The sequence below is a fragment of the Arvicanthis niloticus genome, chromosome 1 (assembly GCF_011762505.2).
Source record: "Arvicanthis niloticus isolate mArvNil1 chromosome 1, mArvNil1.pat.X, whole genome shotgun sequence".
Lineage (NCBI taxonomy): Eukaryota > Metazoa > Chordata > Mammalia > Rodentia > Muridae > Arvicanthis > Arvicanthis niloticus.
The window spans coordinates 139459503-139485368 of NC_047658.1; the positions used below are offsets into that span (position 1 = coordinate 139459503).

At 42.2% G+C, this 25866-nt stretch overlaps 1 protein-coding gene across 21 annotated transcripts in view; it reads right to left on the reverse strand.

Moving 5' to 3' along the window:
• Sgms1 (sphingomyelin synthase 1) overlaps positions 1-25866 on the reverse strand; it is a 247928-nt gene that overhangs the window by 43981 nt on the left and 178081 nt on the right. For 12 of the 21 annotated variants that reach the window (XM_076919091.1, XM_076919098.1, XM_076919086.1 and 9 more), the window contains one exon: positions 12343-12441. The exons of the other annotated variants lie outside the window; for them this stretch is intronic. The gene's annotated coding sequence lies outside the window, so the exon portion shown is untranslated. The remainder of the gene's footprint in view (positions 1-12342; positions 12442-25866) is intronic. 21 annotated transcript variants of the gene reach the window in all.

Consider the following 25866-nt stretch of genomic DNA (forward strand, 5'->3'; position numbering starts at 1 on the left):
TGGTTATTTTTGAGTTGAAGGCCAGCCTGGTGTATAGAATTAGTTCCAGGACAACCAGAAATACACAATGAAGCCCTATCTTGGAAAAAACAACACAGAAACAACAACAAAAACAACTTCTCCTAATGTTGTAAAAATAGTTAAAGACAGCAAGCATGAGCTATAAAAAAGAATCTGACATAGCCTGCCCAATCTGCAGCAGGTCCCTAAAAACCCAGACTAGAAAGACGCCTGATATTCTTAGTTTGTCTGTGTTACTAAGGCTCCTCTAAGGTCATAAGACTCACTGTAGAAACCCTCATGCTGTCACCTACTTCCCCTAGCCCCACCTGGGAACTATCAGAGGCTGCTCTGGACTGAGGCATGAATGACTCAGAGACCATTCAGAATCCAGTGCACAAACATTAACAGGCCACCTCTATGGACCATCAATACTGAGATTTACTTACCAACACTCTTGTTTACTATAAGCTTTGTTCAAGGTGTTGAGTATACTGGTCTTCTTATTGAAACGAATGAACATGTAGACAAATATTTAACTAAGAACTGAAGATCTAGGTGTTGGGGGGAATAGCTCAGCTGGTAAAGTGCTTGTCACACAAGTAGAAGGATCTGCGTTTGAATCCTCAACACTCAGAGTGGAGAGAGGTTATAAGAGACACTCAACACTGATTCTGGCTTTCACTCGTAGACACAAGGCACACACACACACACACACACATAAATAAATAAATAAAACAGTAAGATTAAATCTTGTTTGTGATATAGGGGGCACTGACTAAGAACACTCTTTGCAGGACCACTTTGGGGGAAATGTTCTGAATACAAGTAAGTGCTGCAGGTGCTGCTGGGAGCTTCTTGCTAAAGTGAAATATCCCGTCTCTTGTGCTTCAGTGAGACAGTGGACAGACAGCCGAAAGAAGGGAATGCAGGGTGACTTTGTATGTTTCTTCTGTTACTATTTTTGGTTCATTTCAGATTAAATTGCTCTTGGCATTAAAGGCCTGCTTTTTCTCATTATCTGAAGAGTTAGCAGTTTTCAGCTTGAGATGATGAATGCTCTACAAACGGATGGTGTCCATCACTGCTGTGAATTCCCACCACCACTGCTATGGTATGCATGTGTCATGCCCTCCACAGCCTCCTGTGTTTAAACGCCTGGCCCTTGATCTCTTTAGGGAACAGGGCCTATAGGGGAAGTAGCTACTGGAGGGGGAATTCTTATGTTTTATGTCCTGCCTCTTGCTCCCACCCTCTTCTACGTTGTCTCTGTCGTGTATACTGTTACAGAAGTGTGAAAGTAACTACTGCTAGATTGCGCAATCTGGGGTTGGGAAATTTAGCTGAGTGGGAGACACCTGCCTATTAAGCACGAGGCCCTGACTTTGGTCTGCAGCCAAATGGGCTGGGTTGGAGGAGTGTGGTAAAAAGTTTTACTTCACCAGTGAAAGAAAAGTGTTTTCTCTGTAAAATGAACTATAACCAGCAATAAGAGCCAAGGAGAGAGAAAAGAATCCAGCCACGGTAGACCAGAGCAGGCTCTGTAAGTAGCTTACCAAGGGGCGCTTGCTCACTCCACCCTTGGCTGTTCCCACTGGGGCCAGAGGGCAGTAGAGAAGGAGACAGGAGGTTCAGGAGATAATAAAATTCCCAGTTGGCTGGCTAGTTTAGCATCCCCCTGTTGTGTGACCAAAAATGAAGAAAGGCTTTGGGCACCCCCATCTCTTCACCTCCCCAGATTCCTGCCCCCAGCTTCCCCCCCATCCCTTCACCTCCCCAGATTCCTGCCCCCAGCTTCTCCCCATCCCTTCACTTCCCCAGATTCCTGCCAACTTCCCCTATCCCTTCACCTCTCCAAATTCCTGCCCCAAGCTTCCCCCATCCCTTCACCTCCCCAGATTCCTGCCCCCAGCTTCCCCCATCTCCTCACCTCCCGAGATTATTGCCCCCAGCTTCCTCCAATCCCTTTACCACCTCAGCTCCTCTGCACCACAGCCAGAAAACTCAAGGAAATGAAGGTAATTTGTTTTCTTTTCCTTTTCCAAAAACTTTCCTGACTCAACCTAAGTTGAAGCAACACAATAAAATCAAACAATTGGGTTGTCTATGTACAATTATATATATTTTCTTTTAGTAACTTTGACATGGAAGAACCTTGTGAATTAAGAATCAGGATTATACATGATTTCTGACACATGGGTTTCAGTTGGTTCCAGCGTCTAGTCTTGGAATTGGAACAGAATTGGTGCTTTTGTGTAGAAGCTGCATTCTTGGGAAGTGATTAGGGACACGGAAAGTGCCTGTGGTGCTCCATGTTGTAAGTTTTAATGAAGCTTAGATTCAGCAAGTGTCCTACACAGTTATGCTTCACTCTTTTGTTGGCTGGCTTGGGTTTGCAAGACAGGTTCTCACCATGTAACACTGGCCTGGAACTTGCTGTGTAAACCAGGCTGGTTTCAAACTCACAGAGATCCTTCTACCTTCACCTCACGAGTGCTAGGATTAAAAGCATGTGCCATCATGCCCAGCATGATCTTGCTGTGGGGGTAATGTATCTTAGATACAGGTGTACAGAAAGCAAGGATTTGAGTTCTATGTTCTACATTGCTAATATCTCTTCTGACTTTATGCTGCAAAATTTCATAGTTCAAATTTTATAATAAACACATTACTTTCATAATCAATAATGGCTATAAAAAAATGGATATCCTAAAGGTGGTGCCTTCCCCACATACAGCTACACACATACACGTTATCTACCTTCTCCACTCCAGGAAGCTCTGCATGCATGGGCTCATCCTGTGTGATAGGCAGAAAGTAAAAGACCCAGTGAAGTGACAAACTAAATTTAGCAGACAGATCTGAGTTACACTTCTCAACAACAACCCCTGAAATAGACTGGTCTTACAACACTGAAGTGCACAGGCTTGTCACTCTGGGCTTCCCAGGGCACTGCATTCTATCAAATGCTCCCAAGAATCACATGTTATTAAGTCTGGAGTGCCACTGCCAGCTATTACACAATATCCTGGCAAACTGCACTTTGTGTCTCTACGAAACTCGCAATGCCCACAAATCAGAGACAAAGGTCAACCTCCCTCTCCTTTTCTTTGTATTCTTTTCAGTGTTGTTTTAAGCCACGGACTCACTATGAAGTCCAGGGCTGGGTTTCAACGTGAGACTCCCAGCCTGTCTCAGCCTCTCAGGTGTAGGATTAGAAGTATGCACCATCACACCCTTCTTAAGGTCAAAATCTAGAAACACAATTATTAACCACAGAAATAACAACAACCTCACATAACAAAGATTCAAAGATTTGTAATAAAAACATTTCCCCAAAAGACATTGAAATTACTAAATGTGTTTATAATATTACTAAATTATCAAAGACTTTAGGTAATCATGCTGCACAGTTGAAGATAAGGAGGCTAGGAAATGAGTGACAAATTTTTTACTACAAGTCTAACCCACAGAGTTGCCAGGATTATCATTCTATTGCTTAGAGGGACAAAAGCAAAATTTCTCTTTCTATTTCTATTTCTCCTTTCACAAAGTTTAAAAATAATTTTACTTGTCAGGGTTTCACAATTTCTATGGGATTTCTTTTTAAGCTTCCGGTCTTCTTTTCAGCCTAACATCTTAAAACAAACACACACGCCCTTCCTTGTGGCAACTATCCATTAAGAGAACAGAGAGATGGCTTCCTCCCTTGTGATTTGAATTAAACAGTGTAGCCCAGCCAGAGGGGAAATCTCAGACTGGAAGGTAAATATTATCTGAGGAAATAACAATAGTTTCTAAAGACAAGGTTTTATTTCCCTAGGTAGAAGTTTACCTGTTTGGTTTGAACTCCAAAGAGCAGTGCGTCACAGGTTTGTCACAACTTCCTGAGCATAATGTTCTCTAGATATGGCTCTATTTATGTTCACAAGATACTGAGTCCTTACAAAGCACATGTGATCAGATTTATGCTTTCCTTTTGTTTTCAGTAGGCACAAAGATACTATTTTTTTCCCCCAACATAAAATAAAAACTACCCAATGGCCATGGGGTTTGGCTCAGGTAAAAATGCTTATAACATGTTTCTATTTAGACATGGGTGTTAATTTCGGGTTCAACATGGCGCTACATGACTATTGAAATCCCTTTCCATTTTTGAGGTAACCCTGTAATGGGGTGGTTCTTTTGGAGGTGACTGTGTCATCATGAAAGAGCCCTCACAGATGGGACTAGTGTCCATGCAAAAATGAGACTCAGGAGTGCCCTTGTCCCTTCTATCAAGAAAGGTCCCAGTGCTAATAACACCGGAAGATACTGCTGCACTGACCAGTGAGTCAGCCTTCAGCTTCTTCCTACCCTGAGGATAGGCAGACATTCCTGTTGTGTATGGTATTTTTATAATAGTAGGATAGACTGGGACTCACCTCTTCAATACTTGGCAAAATATTCTTTCTTCCCAGGTGACTACCATTTTGTAAGACCTCAGAGAGGCTGTCTCAAAGCTGAGACTCTTGTTACTGAATCAGAAAACAGTAACATTACCGCATGCACCAAGGGCTTTCCATCACAATTCCCTGTCGTTTTGAAATAACGTTCTTAAAGCTGCAAGAACAGTAGAGGAGACTGAGGGATACCCTTCATTAGCTTTGTGTCAACTGAAGAGAATCATGGCACAATGACTAAAACCAGGAACTGAACATTAGATTCTCAGTGATACATCCCTTGTTCTTTCAATTTCACTAACTCCCATATGCTCGTTCACCGTCTGTGAACAGTTAATTTTGCATCTCCTTACCCGTTCCTTACCCTCACAGGGTCCTCTTTTCTTGTTTCTCATGACCTGGGCAAGTCTTAAAAACATAGTATTTTGTAAAATCCCTGTCAGTTGGGTCTATCAAGTTTTCTCCTGATTCCACTAGAGCCATGCACTCAGACTAGAGTATCCAGAAGTAAAATGTGTCCCTAATCAGTTATCCTACCAAGCAAGACATGCTGGCCAGCTGCCATTTTACTGTTTTATGATGCTCATCTAGACTCAATGGTTCACCTTTTTAACTGGAAGAGTTATGTCTACATATATTATTATAGAAAATTGGGAACAAAATGAAAGTTTTAGAATTAGGTCCAATGACCTTTCTATCAATTCCTGCCACCAACCATGGGGCGGGGAAAGTCTTGTTTTTATCTTCTCAAGTCCTTTTCTGTTCAGCATCCTAAAACAAAGCTAATGCAGACTATAAAAACAACTGATGTATAAAAACACAGAAAGCTGCCAACTACTCTATCTTAGTGCTGCTCTATGACATCACACATTACTGTTACTTTCTGAGTGACTTATTTTTTATGGATGAGCCAAAATAAAGGAATGTTAGACAGAGTGGTATTGTGGTTTGATCTGAATTCTCCTGAATGGGCTCATGGTCTGAGTACACACTCTCTAGCTTGTATAGAGCTATTTGGGGGTAGGGGGTGGGTTCCAAAAAGTTCAAAATTAGGGCGTAACTGGAACAAGTAGGTCACTAGGGTGGGTATCCTTGGCAAGATAGTAACCACATCTAGGGTTTCTGTGAGGTTGATGCTATCCTGGGCTAAATGGTGAGTTCAAGACCAACCTGGTCTACAAAATGAAGCCATATCAATATTAAAAAACAAAACAACTAAGCAAACAACAATAAAACACAGCATTCTTTCTATGAAATTAGAAAACCAAAATGGACCTAGTGATGTCCATTTAGAGCAGTGGTTCTCAACCTACGGGTCGCAACCTCTCTGGGGGTCAAATGACCCTTTCCCAGTAGTTACCTAAAACCGCCAGACAACACAAGATTTATAACAGTAGCAAAATTACAGTTATGAAGTATGAATGAAAATAATTTGATGGTTGGGAGTCACCACAACATAAGAAACTTTATTAAAGGGTTGCAGCATTAGGAAGGTTGGGACCCACTGATTCAGAGTCTCCGTCTCAGTATCCTGAGCTTAAAAATGATAGAAGTCATTATGACTTAGATTTGGGCCTACTTCTAAAGCACCACCATATAATAGGTACCCGATTGCCCTCTAATTCCATAAGGTGTGGAGGCAGCAGTCGCACCTCGGGTCTACACTCGGAGTGGTCTTCCTGAGGAGACCATTATATCCAGGACTAGTCACAGGATAATGATGGCAGAAAGTACACTTCCATACCATGACCAGGCCACAGTCCAGGTGTCATTTCAGAATTGAAGAAGAGGAAAAGTCAACTGACAAAAGTAATTAATCGAACAGCAAAACAGGACTAAATTATAAGGGTGAAATGATATGTTATCTAAGGTCTCCTTTGAGGTACTGTCTCCTTCAGACCCAGGGAGGATGAATAAGAGAGAGAACAGGAATCACAGAATATTCATGCCAATACTGAATAATAAAGATATCAGATGTATTTTACTACCTGACATTTACAAATTGTCATCACATAAGTTCTGTCTAGTCTTTCATGATCTACTGGTCCCCTACTGTTTGTTCCAAGAACATTAAGACCCTTAAGCATGATTTAAAATTGGTATACTAGAAATTTATCTGTCTAATGCTCAATTTGATTGAAAACAATATATACACATGAACATAAAGTACTAGAAAATGTTAAGAAGAAAATTAGCCACAGGACCTAGAGGGGAGGAGATGAACGCACAGAACAAGCCAGCACCTCACTAGTGCCACTAAGCAAACGAGCCATCATCACAGGAAGTCAACATCCCTTCCACCAAACCTTGGGGATCTGAACCCTCTGGGACTGCTCCCTTGTCTCTAGCCCTTCACACAACAACCTTTGATCACAGCGAGCCCTGATGCTGGAAACGCACACATGTCAGTGTGGCCCAAGAGCAACTTTCACCCACATCCACTTCCTCAAACTAAACAAACCAGGGCAGACCATAGTGAAAAGAGAAAAGAAAGATGAAAAGATCAAACCCCAAGGGCAAAGATGCCTTGTGTCATCCTGAAAAAACGGAGGCACGAGGCACAGATGTGGCACTCCATCTGTCCACCAAGTACACACTAAGTCTTTAATTGCTATTTTCTTACCCAACCTACAGCTTTTCTCTCCTTATTTCTTGTCCGGCTTCAGAGGCAGCCTGGAAACATCTGAGTAACATCACAATGACAGATAAGAAGGCAGGCCAGGAAGGTGACAGTATTTTTAGAAATTCCATTTCATTAGGTCACTGACCTGTCACCCAGTTGATCAGCAGGCTTGATAAAGGCCCTGAATACTGAGACCAATCAGTAGGGCTTATCAAGAGATCCAGTGGGCCCTTTTCTGTCACCTGTCCCTCAAAACCTCAAGAGATTATCTCAGTAAATAATAGAAGAGAGGACTGGCCGGATGGCTGAGAGGATGAAGGTACCTGGCACCAAACCCGAAAACCTGAGTTTGATCTCCATGACCCACATGATAAAAGGAGAAAAATGGTCAGGTGGTTGTGTGCATACCTTTAATTTCAGCACTTTGGAGGCAGATGCAAACACATCTCTGAGTTCAAGGCCAGCCTGGGCTATACAGAGGGACCCAATCTTGAAAAACCAAAACAAAGAAAAGGGAAGAGAACTGTCTTTCAAGTTGTCCTCTAACCATTTGCTGGCACTTGCCTACACTCAGAAGCATTGTGTATAAATACACACATAGGCACGGACACAGACACACAAAGACACAGACACACAGACAGACACACACACACACACACACACACAGAGAGTAACTTTTTTAAAAGTGTCTTTATGTTGGCACAAGTAACCAAGACTTTTCTGGTCAGATACTAAAGGTCTCTTCCACAAATGAGGACTCCTTTGATCTCATAAGGGACACTATGCTCAGCCCATCTTTCTGGAGCAAGGTCCTCATTACTCAAATGTTTGGAGAGACATTCTATCTCCACAGATCCTACCAAAGGAGACAAGGAAAGCCACATGCAAGCCAATACTCTGCTGAAGAAGAAAATAGTTTCCAATCCCTTGTGACATCTTTCCTCTGAGTTTTTAAGAGAAATGTGTTTTGCTTGGAAGCTGATCCATTCCCATCTCCTAGATAAGAGTATCTTGTGAGGTTTTTCATTTTGCTTTGGCCACCAGGAATCTTTCCACCATCTGGTGGGTCAAATCCAGTCAACAGATTGCATCTAAAGACTTGATGCTGATCCCTGAAGGGTCTGAGCCCATGGATTACCATGTTAGGAGACTTGGAGTCCAGGATGACAATGCATTTACTGGCGTAACTGATGGCTCCAGGCTAAAACTACATGTGCATCCTGTACCATATTTTATGGCACATGACAAGGCAGGATCACTACTAACCAGAAACTCGATTCAATTATTCATAGTTTTCCCAAAAGCTGTGTCTTTGTGTTCTTTAAACAGATGTATACAAATTCAGGAACCAGACATTATAAAATAGAAATAAAACTAAGTAAGTTATATTAAATAAACGTGCATCAGGAAGATAAGCACACTTCGCCATAAAGTTAGCCATTCCTTTGTTTGAATCAATCTTTAAGAACCACTCTATGTAATTCTCCGCCTTGTCAGCATCAGATTTTTAGCAACCAATCTGATATGAACGCTTGATGAAGAAAATATTGATGTTCAATGACTGTGACTGTGTCTTAAAGTAAGTCCTGTAACAACCCGGTATCATGAAGCCTGTCTTCTAATTAATTTGCACAGACTATGTTATAGCTTTCATCTATCAGGAAGAGCTTAGTGGAAACCATCTGGTGGCACCTGAGTTGGCTTAGCATGCATGTAATACACGTACTTCACAGTCCAGAGGTTACAAGCTCTGGGACGAGAAGAAACTCTTTGTGCCTCTCCTCTCTACCACAAACCTACATTCTTGTGATTACAGCACCTCCCAAACCCAAACAAAACAAAACCCTTTCATGGTACTAATCTGCCACACAAGGGTTTATGTGTTGGGACTTTGGTCCCTATTATGATGTTGGGAAGGGACATGGACCTTTAAAGGGTATAGCATACAGGGAGATCCTTGAGTTATTGAGAGCACTGTGCTGGAAAAGGATTTGGGTGATTCTAGCAGGATCCAAGGTGAGCCTGGCACTCACTTTGAGCGAGTTTTTCTAAGGGAAAACCCATGGTAATTCCTGTCCAGTTTGTTGTCTGTCTGTGGGAAGTCTTCGGTTTGCACAGGTTCCTCATTCCTGAAGGCCCTCACCAACAGGCCCTCAGCAAGCACCCAACTGATGGGGCTGCTCATCTTGTTTCCAGCCTTCAAAACTGGGAAGTAAATGAACCTTTTGTTACTAAGCAGTGTGCCCTCAGATTTCATTACAGTACCAGGAAACAGACTAGTCAATGGCTTACTGTTGCCATTATCACCTTTCTTGGCAAAGCAAAGGTTTCACTTCAGTGGTTTTTTAATCACTGCAGACTCTGCCACACCAGTTGACCAAACACCACAGATTCTTCACACCAAAGGCCCATCGGTGTCTCAGGTGTCTCTGCAAGACAAGCCTACACTGTTCTCAGAAGTCTTATCTTTCAGGCCCCTACAGAACCTCCCACTGAGCTCTCAACACTCAATGGCTTTTCTAGACCAAAGTTCCAAAGACCTTCCTACAACCCTTCCCAAAAATATGGTCAGGTCTTTCACACCAATAGCCACTACGCTGATACCAATTTCCGCCTTACTTCAGGTCTCTATTGTTAGGATGAAACACCATGACCAAACACAAGTTGGGGAGGAAAGCGTTTGTTTGGCTTACACTGAAAGGAAGCCAGGACAAGAACACAAACAAAGCAGGAAACTGGAGGCAAGGGCCGATGACTAGGCCACAGAAGGGTGCTGTTTACTGGCTTGCTCCACATGGCTTCCTCAGCCAGCTTTCTTACAGAACTCAGCATCACCACCAGTCCAGGGATAGTAACATCCACAATGGGCTGCATCCTCCCTCATCAATACTGATCAAGAAGATGCCTTACAGCTGGATCTAATGGAGGCATCTTCTCAATGGGGGTTCCCTTTCTCATGACCCTAGCTTGTGTCAAGTTGACATAAAACTAGCCAGGACAGTACCCTTCACACTTACACACAATTCAGAGTAAAATCAAGTTAAGTTGTTGGGGTCTCTGAGATATGTCACTTATTTACATAACTCCTCCAAACAGGTATGAAACCATTACAGCTCATGCTTGTCTGACTATTCATCTTCTACTTAATCTTCATCCTAGCTGGGCAGTGGTGGCGCACGCCTTTAATCCCAGCACTTGGGAGGCAGAAGCAGGAGGATTTCCGAGTTAGAGGCCAGCCTGGTCTACAGAGTGAGTTCCAGGACAGCCAGGGCTACACAGAGAAACCCTGTCTCAAAAAACCAAAAAAGAAAAAAAAAAAATCTTCAGCTTGAATTAATTCCTCCCTCTGTGACATACGGGATGAGGAAACCGTCACTCACTGTCAGCAGTGTTAGATGACTTCAGCCTGGCAAAGCCTTTCCCATATTGTTGAGCAACGTTTACCAGGACGCACTTGTGTTTCCAAACCTGATTACTCAGGTTGTACTGGTTTCTGCTATTATGGGATTTAAGTTACTAACTAATAAAACACAAGTATTCGAGGGAAAATGAGCTGTTAATTCTATAAAATTAAATTGAATGTTTTAGTGGGGCTTGATAAGAATAATCAGGCGACAGAAGAATGCTACCAAACTAGTATTTGAGACGACTTCACTATTCTAAAAGGGAAACATGGTTAAAACCTCTAAGAACTTGGCAGGGGGCTGCTTCTGAAGGTGTCTACGTTCTGGCACCACTTTAAAGAATTAAGGGTAGGATGTTGTCAGTGAACCATGGGTGTAGCTCCAGGATGAGAGTAGCCAGCACAAATCAGAGCCCAGTTCAGATAAAGTCCCACAACACTATGCATGGAGCTGAGAAAAAAAAGAAAGGGTTTGTTAATTTTTAAAATTTATTTGTGCATACTTTGGTCAATAAGATGGCTCCATGGGTAAATGCACTTACTATAAACTTACTACGTACAAAACCCTAATCATCTTAGGTCAACCCCCAGGGCCTATACAGAGCAAGGAGAGAACCAACTCCTGTAAGTTGTTCTACATGTATCCCCTTCATATAATAAAGAAAGAAATGTAATACTGTACTTTATTACCCCCATTGCTTCAAAATGGCTGGGGTAGGTATAACTCTATTGTTTTCAGCCTTGAGTGATTTATCATTCAAGTGTGGATCGTAACTCTGCTGTAGCGATGAACAAAACAAGGTCTAGTTTCCTTCCCACTGCATTTTCTGCCCTCCTTAAAAAAAAGTATTTTTATTTGTACATATGTGTGTAGGTTCTCAAATGTATGTATGAGCACTATCTGTATGCAATGCAGGTGCCAGTGAAGGTGACATAAGGTCCCATCCACTGAAACTGGAGTTCCAGGTAATTGTGAGTCACCTAGTGTTGGGAACCTAGCCTGGGTCCTCTGTAAGAATAAAGTATTCTTAACTGCTGAGCATCTCTCCAGCCCCATCACTTATCATCATCATCGTCATCATCATCATCATCTTGAACAGTATCAATACTAACAAAACTTTCATCATCTTGAACAGTATCAATACTAACAAAACTTTCATCATCTTGAACAGTATCAATACTAACAAAACTTTGCCTCCACAGAGTTTCACCCTGTCCTCACGAGCCATTTTTTAGCAGTCTGCATGTTACAGGAGTCCCTTTGAATAGAGCTGGGGGTCCTACCTCTGGTGACCCAAACTTCTTACTCTCTCATCTTTATGCGGTTCCCTTTTGAAGTCTGGGCCTTGTCAGCTACAAGATGAACAGAGCTCAGCAAAGACTGAGTGGTACCACCACGTTTCTCTTTCCCAGGATACTTGTCCCACAGAAACCCTGTGTTCAGCCTCTGAAGTGGTTAACAGGCCAAGAGTATGCAAAGCAAAGAAGCAAGCTTCAGCTCTGTGGGAAGGGTGCAATTCCAGGACTAGGAAAAGAAATGAGCAAGCCGGTCTTAGGAAAAATGAGTTATGAAGCAAAAGGAACTAAACTCAAACCTCACTGTGACTTTGGTAAATTAATACACCTCTCTGGTTACTTTTCTTTGGCTATAAAAACACAGGTACTGCCACGCTTGCCTCACAAGATGCTACAGGTGGTAGTATTACAAGGCATGGGGTACAACCCAGGCACGGCTGGTGCTCAGAAAACTACCACTACTTGTATTAGCCAACTGTCTAAGTCAGTGTTTTATTGCTGTGAAGAGACATCATGACCGTAACATCATGACCATGGCAACTCTTAAAAAAGAAAGCATTTAATTGAGGTTTGCTTACAGTTTCAGAGGTTTAGTCCATTAATGTCATGGCAGAAAACATGGCAGGACACAGGCAGACATGGTGCTGGAGAAGGAGCTGAGAGGTCTACATCCAGATCTGAAGGCAGCAAGAAAAAAGAGTCACTGGGCCTAGCTTGAGCTTCTGAAGCCTCAAAGCCCACCTTCATTTGCCACACTTCCTTCAACAAGGCCACACCTCCTAATTCTTTCAAATGGCACCATTCCCTGGTGACCAAATATTCAAATCGATGAGCCCACGAGGGCTTTCTTATTCAAAGCACAACACCAGCTCCTCTCAAGCCTCCAAAGTATTTTTTTTTTTCTCATGGCTTCCTTCCCTTAGTGTTTGTACCCAGACTCTCTTTAAGAAGTGAATGGAAGTAGTTTAAAAGTCTAGAGAGAATGTTCAGTGGTTAAGAGCTCTGTCTACTTTTTCACAAGAACCAAGTTCGATTCCTAGCACCCACATGGAGACAGACTCACACCATTTACAACATTGCACACACATGGTGCACAGACATACATGCATGCCACATACCCATATACATAATAAAAAAATAAAGCTTTAAAAATAGCAAAATAACAGCATCCAAAGAGTAGCTGAAAGGTACTTAAAAAGTGGCTTAACAGTTCCCCATTCCCCAGTGGCTCTCAAAGCAGCACCCTCAAGGGGGCTATAAAGAAAGGTACATGGGACAAAGCCATCATTGCTGAAGGTCTAGAGTCCTTTTCTGGCTTCTGGGAGCTCAAAAAGTACTGAGCAATAAAATGTAATCATCTGTTGATTTTTTTTTTCCTCTCAGTAACAAAAGAGACAGAAGGGCTTGTCTAGTTAATTCTCCCTTAACGTCTTCAAAAGCAGAGGTCTTTGGAAAGTGGTAATTATTCATTTAAAGTGGCAATTAAGAATAAATTTATGTGCACTGTGAAGAAAAGTAGACTGAAGTAGACCAAGGAAAATCAGAGTCCAAACAGAGTTGCACATGCAGAGAGCACACACCCAAGCAGGCCTGTCAGGCATCCTGAAAGCCTGGCCATGCCTCCCATACAGAAATGTGAGACAATGGAGTGGGTGTGTCTTCAATTGCCTATGTAGACACACGTTTATAAGTCTTTAATCTAAAATGATTTGTAACAGCAATAAAATAATTTAAAATGTTAAGGGTCTAGAGAGCTGGCTCAATGGTTAAGTAACTCACATGCTACTTCTATGGAAAAAGTAGGTTTGGCTCCCAGAACCCACAAAACAGCACATAACCACATGCATCACCAACTCCAATGGATTTCATATCCGTCTGGTCTCCATGGGCACCAAGCACACATGTGGTGCACATACTTACATGCATGCAAACACTTATACACCTAAAATAAGTATTTTAAAATATATTCATTTATAAATTTACAGGGTTGAGTACAAATGGGTTGTAAAACTTTTCTAAGTAAATCGAGGTAAATACTTCACATCAAAAACAGACTTGGTTTGTTATAAACAACAAAGTTTTAGTAGTATTTCACACAGGGTCACATTCTAGCAAGTTCTTGCTGTTTGGGTAGTGTGTTACTCATAAAGCCAGCACCTATTGAGTTCTCCATCAAAGGAGGGGTGGAGAAGGGAGGAGAATGTAGAGGCAAGGGAAAATATTATCTTTGTTCTTTCTAATACCCTACATTTCAGAAGAGGATTAATTAGTGCTTCACAAAATAGGTAAAGGTAAATGTCATATGAAGTAAGTCTTGCCATTCAAAAATAGATCCACATGAAGTAATCAATAAAACACTGTGTTATATTACACCTGTGACACATAGACTGAGAAATATGTTCAGCAGATGCTAACAAATAAAAATGTGGAGCCAAACAATGATTACACCATAGGATACATGAGAAACGTATACAGAATTACATATATATTTGGAGATGCAGGTTTCAAAGATAGAAGAGTCTTAATCAGAATTCAAAGAAGGAATGTGGACATCACATTGCTAAGAGTATTGCTATTGCTGGGTGGTGCTTACAGAGTTCTTTACATGGTTTTGGTGTTTGTTTAATGTAGCTGCACATACTTTCCTATGGGAGAGGGTGGTAAGTACAGAGGCCATGAGATTCTGGAACCAAGGTATCTAGACTTCAGCCTTAGCCCTGCGACTTACTTACCTTAAGATCTGGGACAAACTGCTCAACTACTCTGAACTACAGTAGCCTTTGCTAACGGAGGGTCACGGCACCTAAGCCATAACTAAAGAGAAAGCATGCTGCATACAAAAGACACCTGGTATGGAATGTACACAACATCTTATCAGTAAAAACACGACCATGAAAACCATCATTTTATGAGGGCAAAATTAGTTAAGTTAAAACTACAGACACTAAGTTACTCTACCCAAAGTGCATTCAGGGTCAGGGGCAAGCAAACTATACTGAGAAATAACAAATGTCCTCAGATTCTAACTTATGGCCAGTGTTGATGTAATCAAACTCCCTATGGGCCACACCAAGGCCAGAGGGTGCCTGGGCAGGAGGCTCCCGGGAGGCACAACTCAATGTGTTGTGACCAAGACCTAATACTGCTGCCCAGCAACTGTGCTGCCTCATGATGACAATAATTAACACGTTTCACCTGACCAATGGCAAGACTTCTGAAACTCAAACGCTGTGTTAGAAACATTTATAGCTAATAATTGACCTCAGTGGGATTTCAAGCTTCAGCTAGAAACACACAACACAAACCAGGGTCAATTATCTGACATTTGGGACAGTGATGGGGGAAATTGTCTTCTGCCTCACTGATAGGCCCTGTCTCCTCGCCAGGAATATAAGAGGCACTTTCAACTTTGACAAGCAGGAAAATGTTTCCTCTTAATTTGCACAATTTGAGACACTATTTATCTTATTAGTACGTGTACAAGTGCACATGTACATCATGGGTCAAATGTATGTGCAGCCCGAGGTCATAGCTTTCCCTTATTTTTCAGACAATATCTTGTTAGTGAAGCTGGAACGCACCATTTTGGCTCAACTGCCTGGCCAGCAAGCCCCCAGGGTTCTTCTGTCCCCATCTCTGAATGCTAGATTGCAGGGACCTGGCTTTTATGTGGTACTCAGGATCCAAACTCAGGTCCTCATGCTTCTTTTGCAAGCACTTTACCCACCAAGCCACCTCCCCAGCCCAACAAAACTGTACAGAGATGAATGACACATTTGCTGCACTGGGGTTTCTTTCTGAGTGGGACCCAGACAAGCCTCACAAAAGTACCTGTTAGTTTATACATTTTACATTTGCCACAACTGATATCACAATTCTGTTTTCATTTGCTCCATTTCTCGGGGGACAGCTGGTTTGCCACAAAGAAGGTTGTTTACCCTCAGGTCTGTTTTAGTGTAACAAATCCCAGAAACTATTTCCAGAAACTCTTTTTGTCTAAGTAGATCCCACTGCCATATTCATTTATCCACTTGCACAAAATGTCCAAGGAAAATACCCGAATGAATTTCTGCCAGCCTTATTTAGTCAACTTGGTTAACAAGCTAGAAGCTGAAGATGTGACATGGATCAAACCGGTACAAAACCGTTGGGCAGGAGAAGCCATCTGTGAGCCTTCCCTCATCAGAGACACTGTCTAAATATCTCCATTTTATCTTTCATGACAATACACTGTTTAGAAAAGAAGACTACCATCGGCAAAATGTAGCAAAATTGTCTGGTGAAAGCTTGCTCAGCCGCGTCTCTCATCCACGGCCTCCCAAGCCTGTCCTGAGATGTGCACTTGACAAACGCCATAATAACAAACACCACGGTCATGCTGAGTAGCCAAGCCTGTTCTCTCGTGTTCCGGCATCCAGTTGCTCTTGCTGTGCTAAATGTCACTGAACAGTAACTGAAGTCAAAGCCTTGGGGCATCAGCTTTCAGAAAATTCATATTTTTCCAATTGTGGGCTTTTATTCTGGTAAACATTGTTACTTGCCTTATTCATTTATTCATTTATTTCAGAAGGCAGATTGCCTTCTGAAAGCTGTAAGAGTAAATAAAGTTAGTAACTCATGGGTCAACAGGAGGAAAGGGGGACCATAATTCTACTAGAAGTTAGGCTATTAATATTTAAGAAAATATTATATGCCAAACCAAGTAAGTACTATATCATGGTATGGCTATAAGTATAATTTTTGAACTGTCAAAAATATTTAAAATCTGCTCAGTTGTGTGATTAATAAATAATTAACTTACTATTTTCCTGGGATTTAGATTGAAGCTTAGTTTATATAAAATGCAACGAAAAATTTTAACTTCAATTTTAATTCATTAGAATCCTTTTAAATTTGTTCACTGAAGAAATCGGGAGAAAAATCCATTAGAGTCAGATTTTTTTTTTCTCTTAATATGAGATATTTTTCTAATACCACTCACTCACAAGAGAACAGCCATGGTTATCTTACTAGCTGCCTGGAGAGTTAATTGTGTGAACATAGTAGAAGTTCAGTCAACACTGGATATAAGTGAACTGTTTGTACACTCCGTTTCCACAGGTGTGAGGTAAGGAAGCTATCATTCATTGGGAGCCCACCCCAGTGTCTAGACACTGACTGACTAGGAGGTGAGACAACAGCAAAGAGAGACATTGCACATTGGAGGGCTGTATTTGTGAGATTCATTTAGTGGACTTGAAATGTCCCAAATGAATCCTGAGTCGAGCTCTCTACTCTTGCTCACCTTTGCCCTCCGTCTCCCGTTCTTCCCGGTCACAGGGATCCATTCAATATACCAGAGATGTCTCATGAACCAGGTAAAACTCCATGGGTTGAGGATACAGAAGTGAGAATTTCCTGTAACTTTTGATCCCACAGATGACCTCACAGGGTGACTACATTAACAGGCAAAGACATGCAGAGCCCATCAGTGCCAAGAAGCTGATGGAGGCCAACGCAACAGAGGGGAAGGGCACCGAGGACAAGCACGCCTTAGAAAGAGACATGGTGAACGGGATGCTGTACAGGCCTTTGTGAATACAGGACTGACAAGGACCAGTGCAAATGCCCTGCAACCCTGAACTGTAATTACTCAGCCTCCCAAATAGCCCAAAGTATGGTCAACTTTCTCAACCAGCAACACTATTTTATTTTATTTTATTTTTAGTTTCAGTTATAAAAAGAACGTCTAATATTCCTTACACTAAAACAAAAGCAATGGGTTTAATAAAAACAAAAAGCCTGAACAAAGGCAAAATACATGTAATGTATATTAAGTAAGAATAATATTTCACATTTAAAATGTGCTCACGTAAGTCAATGTAACAGACAATGTTCAGGGAAGGGACAAAGCAAAATGAGGAGAGGAAGGAGAAGAAAATCAAGGGCAAAGCAAAGCACGCCAGATTATGGAAATAAAACCAAAGGGACAAAGAAAAGGGAAGGAACCCAAGACAATACCTCTAACGTACCATGCTGGCATAGTTCATGCTGCGTGACTTAGGGGGCTGGGGGTGTGGAAAGATGCAACTCTGGTAACAATACTGCATCTCAAAATAGCTATTAGAGGATTTCCAATGTTCTTACAGGAAAGGAATGATAAACAGCTAAGGTGTAAATATGTTAAAGAGTTCAATTTCACTACTGCAAACACACTGCATGTACCTTAACCCTTCACTGTGGATGTCAAGCAGATCTCTGAGTCTGAGGCCAGCCTGGTCTATACAGTAAGTTCCAGGACAGCCAGGATCATACACTAAGACTCTGTCTCAGACAGACAGATAGACACCTTACGATTTTACTATGGCTTATAAGTTAGTATAATTATTACCAGTATATTATAACAAAAATTAAAATGCAAATTTGGTTTAAAATAAAAATTGGTGTCCTTTGTGGAATCTGTGCATTTAACCTGTGGTCCAGAAATCCCACAAAGTATACCAACACCTTTGACGGCAGCCTATACATATCATCAACAGCTTCTGTTAAGTTTGTGTACTAACCGCAAATGTGTCTTGCTTTTATTCTTTTATGTTATCATGGTTACCAGGATGTAAGATTATGGGTAAGGGACTACTCTGCCTTATGCATTTATCCAACAGAATCTAGTTTAAAATACTAACAGAAAACTTAAAAGAATTTATAATGAGCCTAAATGTCTGAACCTTCCCCAAATCCACCTAAATCAGGTCCTTCAAGGTTATGAGGTTAATATAACACAATGGAAGAAGGAAGCCCAGAAGTGGAGAAAAGCAGGCAAGGCAGAGGAGACAGGACAACTGGGAGTCAAGGTTAAGGCTGAGTATGTCTAACGTATCAAACAGAATGATGACTTACACACTGCGCTGTGCTATATATAAAGCAAGAGACCACAGAGAAACCTAGCAAGCCAGAGCTGTAGAGGGAGGAACCGGATCACAGGAACTGCAGTCATGAGTACACAGAACGCCTACCTTGTATGAATAAAACCAGAACCCAGGAGTATGTTATCAAACTCTTCCCAGAGATAAAATCCTCTAATGGTTTCACAGGCAACTCCAGCTTCAGCTGTGTTATGTACCTTCACAGGCATTAGGCAAGACATTCGAAATGTCACCAGGCCATGTGACACTTGATAAAAGCTGCTCCAAATGCCTCCCATGGTTTAGGAGGCAAACAAGAAACAGAAATCTAATCTTCAATTGACCCTCAGTATTGAGTCACTACAGGGACAGGCCAGGAGTAAACTCAGAAGTTTTAAGAACTGTGAAACAACTATCAGGCTGAACAGAAGAAAACCGAGATCCTGTGAGGACGGCACGTTTTTTCCCCATGTCAGTACTGAGATACTGCCTCTCAGATACAAATTTGCCATTTACTGCTAGACTGGCAAACTCCAATCTGGGACCACTCTGCATGGTTGGTTGGTTGTTTTTCATTTGTGGGCTGGCACAATGTCAGTTTGAGTTTTATGAGTAGCTACACTGGAGACATTGTAGAGCAAGGGGCTACACTTCCTGGCTCACTTTCTGGCTTCAGGGTCCTTACAGAGCAGACTGCCTTCAACAGTGTGGGCGCAAGATGATTCCTGGGTGACATTTCCCTCTGAATAACCATCCTTGGCCTTTCTAAAGAAATATTTTCAGTAAGTTCTGAAGACAGGTTTGTAGCAAGTTCTACTAGCAAGGCACCATATTACTTTCTTGTCCATGCAAAGTGCCAAGACCACATCCTCTTAAGTGAGGTATGAATCAAGATCTAGAGAGCTCGGTGGTGAGAGGGACTCCCTTCCAGTCCCGGGAGTGGTGGCCGCTCCCTATATTGGCTATATTTGGGTTCTGTTTACGTAAACCTATGAGGTACGTTTCATACCCAAACCATGGTAACACCTACATTCTTTAAAGGCTGAATTCTCAGTTGAATCATCTTCCCCCAACTGTTTAGCTACACAGACAAGACTTCACTGAGAAAAGAGACTCCCTTATTTAGTTAGAGCTTGGCACACTGCGGGCTAAGAACATGTTCCTACCCTACACGGGCACATGACTTAGTCAGATGACCTTGTTAAGTTCTTAAGAGAATGAATCTGGGCAGAGTGACGACAGCCCAGGAACAACATGGCAGGGAATCATGAGAATCCAAACCTAGTGGGTAGACACTCTAAGGAAAGAGGCGACATTAGAATGCTTGCTTTGATTTTTGATTTTTGTTTGGTTTTTTTTTTTTTTTTTTTTTTTTTTTTTTCCTTCTTCAATTCAGGGAGAAATCATTCCTCCTGGATTCCCTGAGCAGAATAGACCCCAGTCTATCCCTTGGCACTTTTCCTAAGAGGATTCCCGTGGAGTCTTACAGGCCTGTGAAATTCACAGGACACATCTCTTTGAGGTCCAGCCCTGTTCAAGTTATAAAGGACATTCTCTTTGTTTGCTCTCTGCTAAAAAAACAACTTCCTATCTCTGACTTTCCCATGGACATAAAGTAAACGCATCGGATTCCTCTTTCTGCTGAGAAGTCTGCTCCTTCGAGGCCGAGCTAAGCTTGAAGAAGAACCTCTCTCAGGTCCCCGCACTGATTACCCAGCAGCTCAACAGCTTGAATCCACACTGATTTCTCACATAGGAGCCTTAGCTCACATATGTAATCCCAGCAGTTGAGAGGCAGGAGGATTGCCATGAGTTCAAGGCCAGTCTGGACTACACTGTGCTTTCCAGAACAACTAGGATATAGCAGTAAGAAAGATCCTGTCTCAAACAACAACAACAAAAATACACAACATACAAAAAATCACAACTAACTGATATAGGAGATCATTTCAGTACAGCAGTGGGAATTTAGGATTTAAAGAAATTTTATAACCAGCACAGCCTCTGGCAACTAAAATGCTCAAGATATTGGATCCACTCTATGATCCTAAGAACCAAACCAAAGTATATTTCATACACTTCTAAGAATGTTTAGCAATACAAAAACCACACTGAAAATCCTGCAAATCATTAGTCATAAGTTGCTTTGATCAGGGATTTCTGTAGCTATTTGGTAGTTTGTACAATTTAAATGAGAAGTGACGGGCCTGCTCGCTCGCCTTGTGAGTCACTCACAGGACAGGGCCCTACATGTTCTTTGTGACGAGGCACCTAATGATTGTCTTCTCTTCTCAATATTTCTAAGTTGTAACAAAAGGCAACAACTGTATTGGGATGACCGTCATATTCCTGTGTTGAGAATCAGATAGGAAGGGCACTCCTGGGGTAGACAAGCAAGGCAGGTGAAGTCAGCCCGGTTTGGAGGGGAGTCTTCTTAGATTCACCACAGCCCAAGGTGGGGTACTAATTTTCTATGCTAAACACAGTCCAAGTAGCACTGAGGTAAAAAATGGCGACTGAATACTGTGAGAGTCATAAACTACAACGTAGATCCCGGTGGCGAGGACGACAAACTCCAGCTATAAGGATGCACACTTGGCATGGAGGAGCAACTCATGATGGAGTCTCCCTGCATGGCCAGATATGGCACCATGTGAGGTTAAAGATATACCTTGTGGTGTGCAGGGAGAGCAGCAAGCCCACACTCCCTGTCAGGCTTTCTATGTAGGCGATCTGAACTCCAAAGCATACGGACAAGCTCACCATAAGTCAGATTGACAAAGGCCCAATAGTGCTGCCCTAGGTCAGGGTCATTTCTCCACACACTGGCCAGACTGGCCTCCGCACATTATATTCCTGGGATTGAAGAAATAGTTTGACCCTAACGATAATATATGCTCTCTGAGAGTAGAGTTTTTATTTGTATTTATTTTTTTTTTCAATATTGATTATCCAGCAACCTCCAGGCATCATGAGGCCATTAATGGTGGACTACCACCAATATTTCTGTCCAATCAGGAGAGCTAAGTGAACCTAAAGGCTAATTTGACCAAGGGCGCACATGCTCACAGTGCTTGGTCTCAGCTGTGTGCTCTGATGCCCAAGCGATTCCCATGTGCATGCCACCCACAGGGTGGCTGCTGTGACCCCCCAGCTTGTCACCATTCATGGGGCGAATGAGCTTTGAATTCTAAACCTGCTTCTGGGGTAGGTTCAAGTTCTTCATGTGAGGATGTTAACTGGTCCTTGGCTACCTTGTGGGCTCTTTTCCTTGCACCCTTCCCCACCTCATTGTCCACCCTTTCACACCCCACCCAACAGATAGGAGAGGAAAAAGGATAGATGAGAAAGGAGGTAACTGACATTATCATTAGATTACTTCCTACTGATTAGGGGTTTAGAGTTCCTTGGGGCAAGTTTGATCTTGGCTGTCAGGATATCTAATTTCTGCCTTTTGGGACCCTAACATTTATATACATATACACACTCTGCAAAGAGTCCCCTGAATTCCAAACATCACACAATCACAGAAACTATCAGCAGCTGGCAAAATAATGCCCCTGTGAGCGCATGAGACAAATCATAGCTACTGTGGATAATCTAAGGAGCCGATAGACCACACCTGGGATTAAAACAAAAACACATTTTCATAATATTTCTTTTTTTTTTTTTTTTTTTTCAAAAAAGCCAAAATTCTCACCACCATGAGGACTACACAATTTGGTTCTCTCGATGTGAAAATTCTTTGTTTTCTACAGTTAATAGAGCATCCTCCTATGATATAGAATTCTTCAGTACTGGGAAAATTAACAAACTGTAAAACTCCTGTACACACAGAGAATAAGTGGATTTGAACACTGGAATTTCTCAGCATCTGACCCCTATCAAAACCCACACTCTTAAGTAAAAAATACACAGGTAAATGTTCTTACAGATAAGTTGTGTGCCACTACAGAGTGGACTGTGGGCCTTGATACAAAGAGAAGGGTCCAAGAAGAGTGGCCACATGGTACCTCTGTACTTAGGATGACAATGCTGATGTCTCTGCATGTACCCTGGCTGGGTTTGCTGCTTACAGCTTAAGACACTGGGAAATATATTAAGAAATCATCTGAAGAGTAAAAACATCACAGAACTGCATTGCTTACCCACAAACACTGATAGTTTTTATACAACAGTGATTCCCAAACATGCAAGCTCACCTCTTGGCAAGTTCTAGACTTAAAATAAAGCAGGTGACTTTTGTTTTCCTCCAGCCTTAAGGTTTCCTTCCCCATGATGAGCACACCCACCCACTGCAATGAGTCCCCCTTCTACTTCACCATGAGCACCCCCTTCATGAGCACTCCCCCTCCCCCATAACCACTGTGTGGTGGTCTGAATAAGAATGGCCCCCCATAGGCTTAGATATTTGAATGCTTGGTCACTAGGGGGTGGCTATACTTGAAAGGGTTATTAGGATTTGGAGGTTGGAGGAAGTGGTCACTAGGAATGGGCTTTGGGGTTTTCCAAAGCCCAGGTTACACCCAGTGTCTGTCTCTCTCAGCCTGGGGATCAGAACGTAGCTTTCAACCACTTCTCCAGCACCACACCTGCATGCCACCAAGTTCTCTGCCATGATGATAATGGACCAAGCCTCTGAAACTATAAGCACGTCTACAATTACATACTTTCTAAGTGTTGCCTTGGTCTTGGTATCTCTTCACAGAAACAGAACAGTAACCAAGACAGCAGTTGCTACTAGGAAGCAGGGTATTGCTGCTACAGGCCTGACCACACTGCTTGTTGGCAGAATATGGACTTCGGAGTTTGGGACTGGAAAAGCAGTTGGAAGCTTTAAGTGGGGAGCAGGGAGGGGGGGTCCTGGAGGTTTAATGGGATGTTCTGTAGTAATAGTTCTGAGAAATAAATTATGGCAGCCTGGTCAAAAAAATTTCAAAAAAGAGGAATATTAGCAAGTGGCCTAGACTTTTTATAATATTTTTGGCAAAGAATATGTTTGCTTTTTGTCTTTGTCTTAAAATTTTGCCAGAGGCTAAATTGAGGAGTTTTAGATTAATGGCAGAGAAAATTTCAAGACAGCCTCGTGTGGACTGGACCACATGATCACTCAAATCACAAAGCAGCTACACTGGCGAGCAGAGATTAAAGTCTAGGTTAATGTTCTTTCCAAACCACTACCATAGATTCCTCTAGAGAGGGGCAAATACTATTTGACCATGGAACCAATGATTTAAAAAAAAAATAAACTTGTAGACACCCACAGATTTTAGAACATATTAAATCTCAAAGGCTTTCTCATTAAACATTCTTTCAGCTAGCTGGTGATATTGCCCAAGCAAGACAGCTATTCCAATTTCACAAACACAGCAATCACTCAACTGTGAAGCCAGGATTCTTCAACCCTGAACTACTGACAGTTTGGACAGGGCAAGTCCTTGTCGTGGGACCATCCTATGCCTGTAAGATGGATAGCAGCATGCCTGGCTCCACCCATCCCCAGTCGTGACTACAAAAACTATGTCCAGATATTACCATATGCCCTCTAGAGGGTAAAACTGGCCTCTAAGGACAACTACAGTCAGTTGACCAAACTGCACAAAGAAAATTTGTACTAAATTCAGAAACTAGTCTGCTACACCCTAGTTCATTACACATTCCTCTTTAAAAAAAAAAAAAAACAAAACAAATTATAGCTCTTCATAGGAAGGCACATGTAACACTAGGGGGGCACATACAGAATTTGGTGCTGGCTATCTGCATCTTTCTTTTAAACAAGTAACATCCTAGCTTCTTTACAGTGAGCATGCTCAGTGTCTTTGAACCACTGCTCAAATGATTACAGATTGCACTGTGCACACTGGATGTAGATTTAAATGCAAACCCAGTTTCAAGCAGTACTGTGAAAGGCCACAGCAACAGCGAATCAGGACATGAAGTTTACTATGGCTCTGGAGCACTTCTCCAGAGAATTATCAACTTTAATCCTTCAATGTCTTCAACCTCTAATGAGGCAGGTATTCTTCTATTTCTGTTTTGTGACTAAGGAAATGGAGGCCCAAGGTGTTCAATAAATCATCCAAGATCTGGCTCCCTGGTCCAGAGTCCCAGTTCTTTACTGTTAGCTGCAGTGAATCCGAGAACTATGGAAATAGCATCTTCCAGGTACTCTACCTCTAACAAGCCCCATGAGCTTTGCCAAGTCGTGTCCATCAGGATTGCTGCTTCAGTCTAATGCCACTGTCCTCTCGACCAGCTCACATAGTCACAGCGCTATCTAACCCACATTTTCCTCTTGGAGAAAGAACACGCAGCACTTGACATGGTGAACTAAGGCTGGCATGCCACACCTATGCCTGTGTCCCTAAATACTTGCCCGACACCTCCATTAAAAAAGAAGTGAGGTAATGAACACAAGTTCTTGTCCGATACTGACAGGTTGAGGGTCACACCATGGAGCCATAGCTGGCCCCGAGCTCCAGATGCACTTGCTTCTGCTTTGCAAGGAGTAAGATTACAGGCATGTGCTATGGCTTTCTACGTGCTCCTCGCCCATCTTTTAAAAAACGCATTTTACGATTCTGTTAGACAATACCACACACTCTGATCCGATGCCTTTAGAACTGACCATCTACCTGCTTTTGAAAACCTAGTTTCTGGCATCCTTTTTTTCCTGTGATTTTTCTAAGATTACCCCCACACGGTTCTGGCATATTCTGTTTGTGAGTTCTTTTTTGGTCGATTTTTGTTGTTGTTTGTTTGTTTGTTTGTTTGTTTTTTCAGTTCCAGGAAGTGAATGAGATCCTTTGAAAATGCTCTATTATTGAGCCACACCCTCAAGCCTTGGTATGCTCTTTCAACATCCTGGAGCATAATTGTCACTTCAAACAGCTAGGATGCAGAGATCTGAGGAGGTGGCCAAGGCATTCTTGGCTAGAGAGGTGGGGAGTTCCAAGTAAGACAGATGGGAAAGGTGAGGAGGTGGGGGTGAGTTGGACTAGCACTCACCAGTGCTAGTGGTCTTCCAGGAAGGAGGCACTGTTTTCTCGAATCAAATGTGCTTGCAGATAGCCACCTCTGCTGAGAGACACTGCACCTTGCCCATCTCCTAACAGATGAAATCTTATCCACTCCCATGTCCTTCCCTCATTACTCCCCATTTAAAGTTATCTGTATTTCCTTAATTATGTGTATGGGGGATACATGCAGATGCCCTTGGAA